This window comes from Rhinopithecus bieti, unplaced genomic scaffold (genome assembly GCF_001698545.2).
Source record: "Rhinopithecus bieti isolate Rb0 unplaced genomic scaffold, ASM169854v2 scaffold_33066, whole genome shotgun sequence".
Lineage (NCBI taxonomy): Eukaryota > Metazoa > Chordata > Mammalia > Primates > Cercopithecidae > Rhinopithecus > Rhinopithecus bieti.
Genome location: NW_016814098.1, coordinates 295,315 through 301,622, shown reverse-complemented (window position 1 = coordinate 301,622; position 6,308 = coordinate 295,315). Strand labels below are relative to the sequence as shown.

Genomic DNA, 6,308 nt, shown 5'->3' with positions numbered 1-6,308 from the left:
ACCATGAACCCTGTCTCCTGGCTCTTCATGCCAGTAAGACTACAGATTTTCTATTCATGTTTTAGTAGCCTTCATTTGGCATGGATTGGGACCGGCTTTCCAGCAAAGAGCTGTGATAATGGGAACTTTCCCACTGTCATCTCCTTCTTCCAAATGCAGATTCCCCTCCATTGTCTACCTGCTTGGCTGCTCTTCAGTGCCTCTGGATAGCTGCTTTTTGTATTTTGTCCAAAACCCATAGTTGTTATGTGCAGGAGGATTACAGAAGCCATAGCTTATTTCATTTCTAGTTTGAGTTTGTTTCCCATGGTTTTTTTTTTTTCTCCATTATTGATTACTTTTTCCTCTCTGTGTCCCAGGGCAGCTCTTCTGGTGCCCAGAGTCTCATGGCCTCTCCTGAAAACAGCCCCAACAGACTTCATCATTCTAAGTACAGAGGCTCAAATCAAATCCAAGGGGCCAGACAGGGGATGAGGATATGCTATCAATGTCCTTGTCTTAGTTTTGTTTGAAAGCAGCATAGTTTATAGATCGGCAGCCATTTATTCAATTCAGTAAATATTTGCAGAGTGTGTATAAGGTACAAGACTGTTTTAGGCCTTTTGGATACATTGATAAACAAAAAACTCAGGGATCTTTGCCCTTGGGGAGTTAAAATTCTAAAGAAGGACACACACAATAAACAATAGACATAATAAATATTATAGTATGTGATATACAAGGCAGTAATGTCCCCAACTTCATCCTCATCCCCAAAGCAGTTTTGATTGTTTGAAATCAGTCTTTCCCAACACCTTTATCTCTCTTTACTTTGTTGATTCGTTAGAGTTGTTTTCCCAGAACTGAGAAATAGGCCATGAATCCTGAAGGAAAAGCTCTCTGCCTCAGCTGCTGCAGTGACTCCATTTCACCACTGGATGGGGGAAAAAAAATAGAAGGAGCTAAAGAGGAATCCTAAAGGAATAGAGGGCAAAGGAAAAACCACAGTTCATGTATTCCTAAATCCAACCTACTCTCCACTCGCCATGTGACCTCTAGTTTACTTGTAGTGCAAGGATCATACAATCAGGTAGTTTCATCAGTCTGGTACTATTGTTCCTAGAAACTGAGAAAGTATTTTTTGGGGCAGCACAGATTATTTGTGTGTGTGTGTGTGTGTGTGTGTGTGTATGTATGTATGTATTCTACTTGCCTTAATACTTGTATTTTCATATATGTTATATGTAATATACATGTGTGTGTATGTGTATATATTTTACTAGCATTAATACATTTAATGTATTAAATTCATTAATACATTAATTTACTAGCAATTAATACATTTTACTAGCATTAATATCTTTTTCATGTATTACATGTGTATACGTATGTACGGGTGTATCTATTATAGGCCTTCAACCAGCCATTTTCTGTTAATTATTTTCTTATTTTCTGATGCTTTGACATTTTGGGGTCTTGCTGATCATGGAGAGACTGCCCCTTCCAGAGGTAGTCAATACCTAGAGATAGTAAACACCTCCCAGGAGTGAACCTGTCATATACAAACCAACCAATCCAGAGCCCCTACCCTCAACCTCCTTTATCAAGTTCCTCCTCTCAGGGACACTATCCCCCTGCCCCACTTACCCTAGGGCCAGGTATCGGGAGACTTGGGGTGGTTCCTGTACCTCAGAACCTGTGGAAATTGTCCAAACTAGCCCATCCTAACTGCCTACCCTGCTTGTCTTTCTCGCAGAAACTTCAATAAAGGTTCCTGCCCACGTTTTCCCCTCACTCCCTCTGCCTTCTGCCCGATTTGGTGCTTCTTCCACACGGCCTGTGTGGTATACCCTGCCTCCTGTTTCTAGGGACCCGTAAATATAACTTCCTCCTTCATGATAGTTATTCTTGTGTCTGCATATCTCAGCATCCTTGACTAAAACAAATCCCAGGTACATTTAAAACACAGTGTTAAAGCCTTTTTGAGGTATAGTGTCCTCAGTGTGATGATTTTACATATATATACACCATCATCATTGTCATTGCTCACATTCAATAAGTTTACTATGGTCCAAGCATTGTGCTAGGTACTTTGGGGTATGTAATCCTCATGATAATCCCTCAAAGTAGATGCTTTTATTACTCCCACTTTACAGATGAAGAAACTGAGGTGTAAAGAGGTTAACTCACCCAAGTTGGAAGTAGGATTTAAACTCAATTCTGCTTAACAAAGCCATTATTCTTAACAGAAGGTCAGCGCACATTTTTTGCAAAAGGCCAGATAGCAAATATTTCAGGCCTTGTTGGACTTATGATCTCTGTTGCACACATTCATCTCTGCTGCTGCTGCTGTAGTGCAAACACAGCCAAATATGATACATAAATTAACACGCATGACCCTGTTCTGATAAAACTTTATTTGTAAAAATAGGTAGGGGGCTGGGATTTTGTACGTGTGTCAGTTTGGCTGCCCCTGCTCTTAACCACTTGGCTTCACTGTCTCTGTGATGGCAAAGACTCTGATTAAAACTGAACATTCTTCTTCTCTCCCACTTCATAATGGTGCTTTTCAGAGGCAAGTCACTGGACCACTCTGGGCCTCGATCCCTCCTTTAATTCTTCACTGTGAACTTCAATCCCTTAGATTTGGTGGGAAGAGGAACTTGACCTATGCTGCAGCTCTGAACTTTATAATTCTGGATTTTCAAGAACTGAGCTCAGCCACAAGGAGTTGTGTACCATCGTAGAAAAGGATAGAGTATGTCAATATCCATAAGGTGGCTCCATCTGTCTAAAGGAGACATTCAGATGAAAACTGTAAAAGAGCCTTCTCTTACTTCTTTTGTCTCCAAAGCAGTACACTAAGTGGTCTACCATGCCGTAGCCAATGGGTGGACAAGTCAGATATTCTGTTTAGGGGAACAAGCATGCTTACTGAATTTTAGTATGCATCAGGCCATCAGGCACAATGCAAGGCATGTGAAAACCGTTATTTCACCCACAATATCCCTATAGAGGTAGGTGTGGTAGTTTAGGGGTAAAGGAGGAGAACTGAGATGATGTCTATATCCAGAGGACTGCAAGCAAGGGCCTCTCTGGACAATGCCTCATTTGGGAACCTGGCAGATCCAGAAACTAGCTATCATTAGTATGTCCAGTGATGACAAACTCAATTACTAAATGAATAGGCCATCTGTTCTGACACATTGGCCAGAGTATCAGTGTATTTATTTGTCTGGGAGTATTCATACCTAATGTGCAGTTGGTTCAATGAGCATTTCTTGAACACCTAGTATGTGCTAAGGCCATGGGAACAAAGATATAGAAGAGGACATAGTCTTTGCACTGAAGGAACTTTCAGAGTGTCACTGCATGACGCTGAGGGATATGAATGCTGGGGGAGATGGTGAGTCAGGGACAATCTGAAAGTGAGTCACACCCCAGTACAGACCTACCTGCTGGGGCACACTCATCTGGAGCCTACCTATGGGATAGACGGAAGGACACTGAACTGGCTGCCCAGGAGATCTATAGCCTTCCCTCTGCTCCATCTTCTTATAAGACATTGAACACTAATGATAATGGCTTGTATATCTTGATGTACACGGCACTGTTTGCTAAGTACCTTACATACATGGCCTGGCAAACCAAATCTGCATTCTTGAGTGTGATAGTGTAGGCCTCCTATGATTGAGCCCCAATATTACATGCTAGCTTTTTCTGCTCTGTAGGTACACTACCCTGCAGCCATACTGTATTGCTTTCCATTAATTTCATGTACCAGCTTTAGCTGATACCATACCTTCCACCTGGATTGCCTTCCCTGATTCAGTCTGTCATTAAGATGGTCTTCTTTCCATGCCCAGCTCACATGCTCACTCTTCCTCGAAAATTTTCCTTGACAGGGATCTCTCTTCCGAACACCTATAAAACTTTGTATCTCACTCAATGGCACTTAAATCTCTTAAAAAATAAAATCAACACTCTTCGTTCTGATTATAAAAGTAAAACGCTGCTCAATGGAAATGACTCAAACAAGAATGGTGAAATTTTAGCAAAAACATCACACTCCTCTCATTTTAAGTTCCTCAAAGATGAGACTGTGTTTAATTCATCTTTATATCCCCTGGAATCTGCCCACTTTAGCACCAGATTGTCTACTCCAGCCTTCATTCACAGTAAGAATTACGTAAGTATTTATTTGAATGAATGAATTATACTTAGGACTTTTATTGCTAAACCTAGAGCTGATTTTAAAAATTTATATGAGGTTTATGATTAATGATGCTATTAACATGTCTTTACTTCTAATATTATAGTATCTCTTCTCTAAAAAATTACTGATACAATTATTTTGTTGCCAGATTAATGCAACGTCTGTACTTTCTTGGAGTGTCAGGCCAAATCCATCTCTGATCATTTGTTATTACTGGAAATTCTATTGCCTCTATCTTCAGACCACTTTAGAGATGAATTACTTAATTCATGCTGAGAACATTTCATTACTTCAGGTTGTTCACCTTTCAAAGTTCCTCAGGTATCTGCAAGAATTTGTAGTTAAAATATTCCAGGGTTGTAGGTCTTAACTTCGTTGCAAATTGACTACACATTTTTATCGTTAAATCATAAGCATCAGGTGACTTTCACATTTCTGCTGAAGGCATGTTTCTTATTAGGCTAAAGCTGTTCAGTCTGTACAATTAATGGTTCATAGCACACTAAGGAACATTTATTAATTTTCATTTTACTTGTTTTTTTGAAGGTTACTTGTTTTTTTTGAAGGGGGTTAAGGGTTCTAAGATGGACTTATTTGAAATTTTAAAAGGTGTAAATAGGTAAATATTACGGTCCTTGAAAAAGTGAGACATTTTCCCCTTTAAGCATGTGATTAATATTACTAATAAAAATGTCATCAGCCTTCCCTGCCAGGGTGATGCAGTTAGAAAGACATTTCGTATGTACGTGTGTGGTTTGCTTTCCATATCTAATATGACATTTTGAGAGACAACTTAATGTAAGAAAATTACTTTTAAAGATAGATTCTTGATGCTTTGTTGTTCTTATTCAATAATGCTAAAGGAAAATTGTATCTTCCTGTACATTTACTTAAGATTTTGCCTGACTACATTTGGTAGCTTATATCAGTGTTTGAGACATAAGAATTTTGTCTCTCTTATTAGATCATGTAACATGAATACCATTCTTGTTGAAGTTTGAGTTTCTGGAAAGCAGGCCTCCTTCCTATGCTTTTGTGGATAGATCATTTATCTTACACTTAAATTTGGTTTCATTCATAAGCTAGTTTCTTAAATTATTTCTTATGCTACTACTCCTAGTATATGGCATTGGTTATATATAGCAAACTAATTTTGGCATAGATCAAGTAGTACTTTTTAAACAGCCATATTGAGATATAATTGGCATACCATTATAGTTCACACATTTAACGAACACAATTCAGCACAATTCAGTGGTTTTTAGTCTATTCACAGGGTTGTGTAATCATCACAACCGTCTAATTTTAAAACATTTGTGTCACCCCCAAAAGAACTCCCACACCCATTAGCAGTTACTTCCCACCAGCCCTAAGCAACCACTAACCTACATATTTTTTTTGAGACAGGGTCTCGCTCTGTTGCCCAGGCTGGAGTGCAGTGACATGATCTCAGCTCACTGCAACCTCTGCCTCCTGAGTTCAAGCTATCCTCCTGCTTCAGCCTCACTAGTAGCTGGGACTACAGGTGCACACCACCACACCCAGCTAATTCTACTTTCTATCTTCATAGATTAAGCAACATTTTAGCAACACATCTTAATTATCTCAAAGTTTTGGTGATTTCATGACCTTATTAAAACTAATATATTCAACATAATATTCAGGTATATGACATTTTTCATCTTTGTACAATTTTTATCTTTAAAATGAAGCATCTGGTTTATCACAATTTCAGATCCACAGTTTAATGGCAGAAGTGTTAGGTTTGCCTGTGCTGCCCTTCCGCTTGGTTGGTACTTTAAGAGCTTTACATTTGCATCTACAAAAATGCAGAAACGTTAAGTTAGAAATATGGTGAATATTTGAATGGTTAGCACGAAACATACAGCAGAACAGCTGAGGCAACTGGATCGTCCTTCCTTTTTATTCCTCAGTTTCTTCTCACTGCCCCCCAACACAGAAACACACACACACACACATACACACTCACACACTCACACTCACACACACACAGACACACTCACACACTCACACTCACACACAGACACATACACACTCACACACTCACACTCACACACACACAGACACATACACACTCACACACTCACACTCA

The 6,308-nt window shown here is 39.3% G+C and overlaps 1 long non-coding RNA gene across 1 annotated transcript; it reads right to left on the bottom strand.

The window, feature by feature from the left end:
- Positions 1-794: 794 nt before the first annotated feature.
- LOC108513851 (uncharacterized) lies at positions 795-3,896 on the bottom strand. The gene is made up of 3 exons (XR_001881036.1): positions 3,782-3,896; positions 2,170-2,328; positions 795-913 (listed from the first exon to the last, which is right to left on the bottom strand). It is a non-coding gene; the product is annotated as an uncharacterized LOC108513851 (long non-coding RNA).
- Between the last annotated feature and the right edge of the window lie 2,412 nt (positions 3,897-6,308).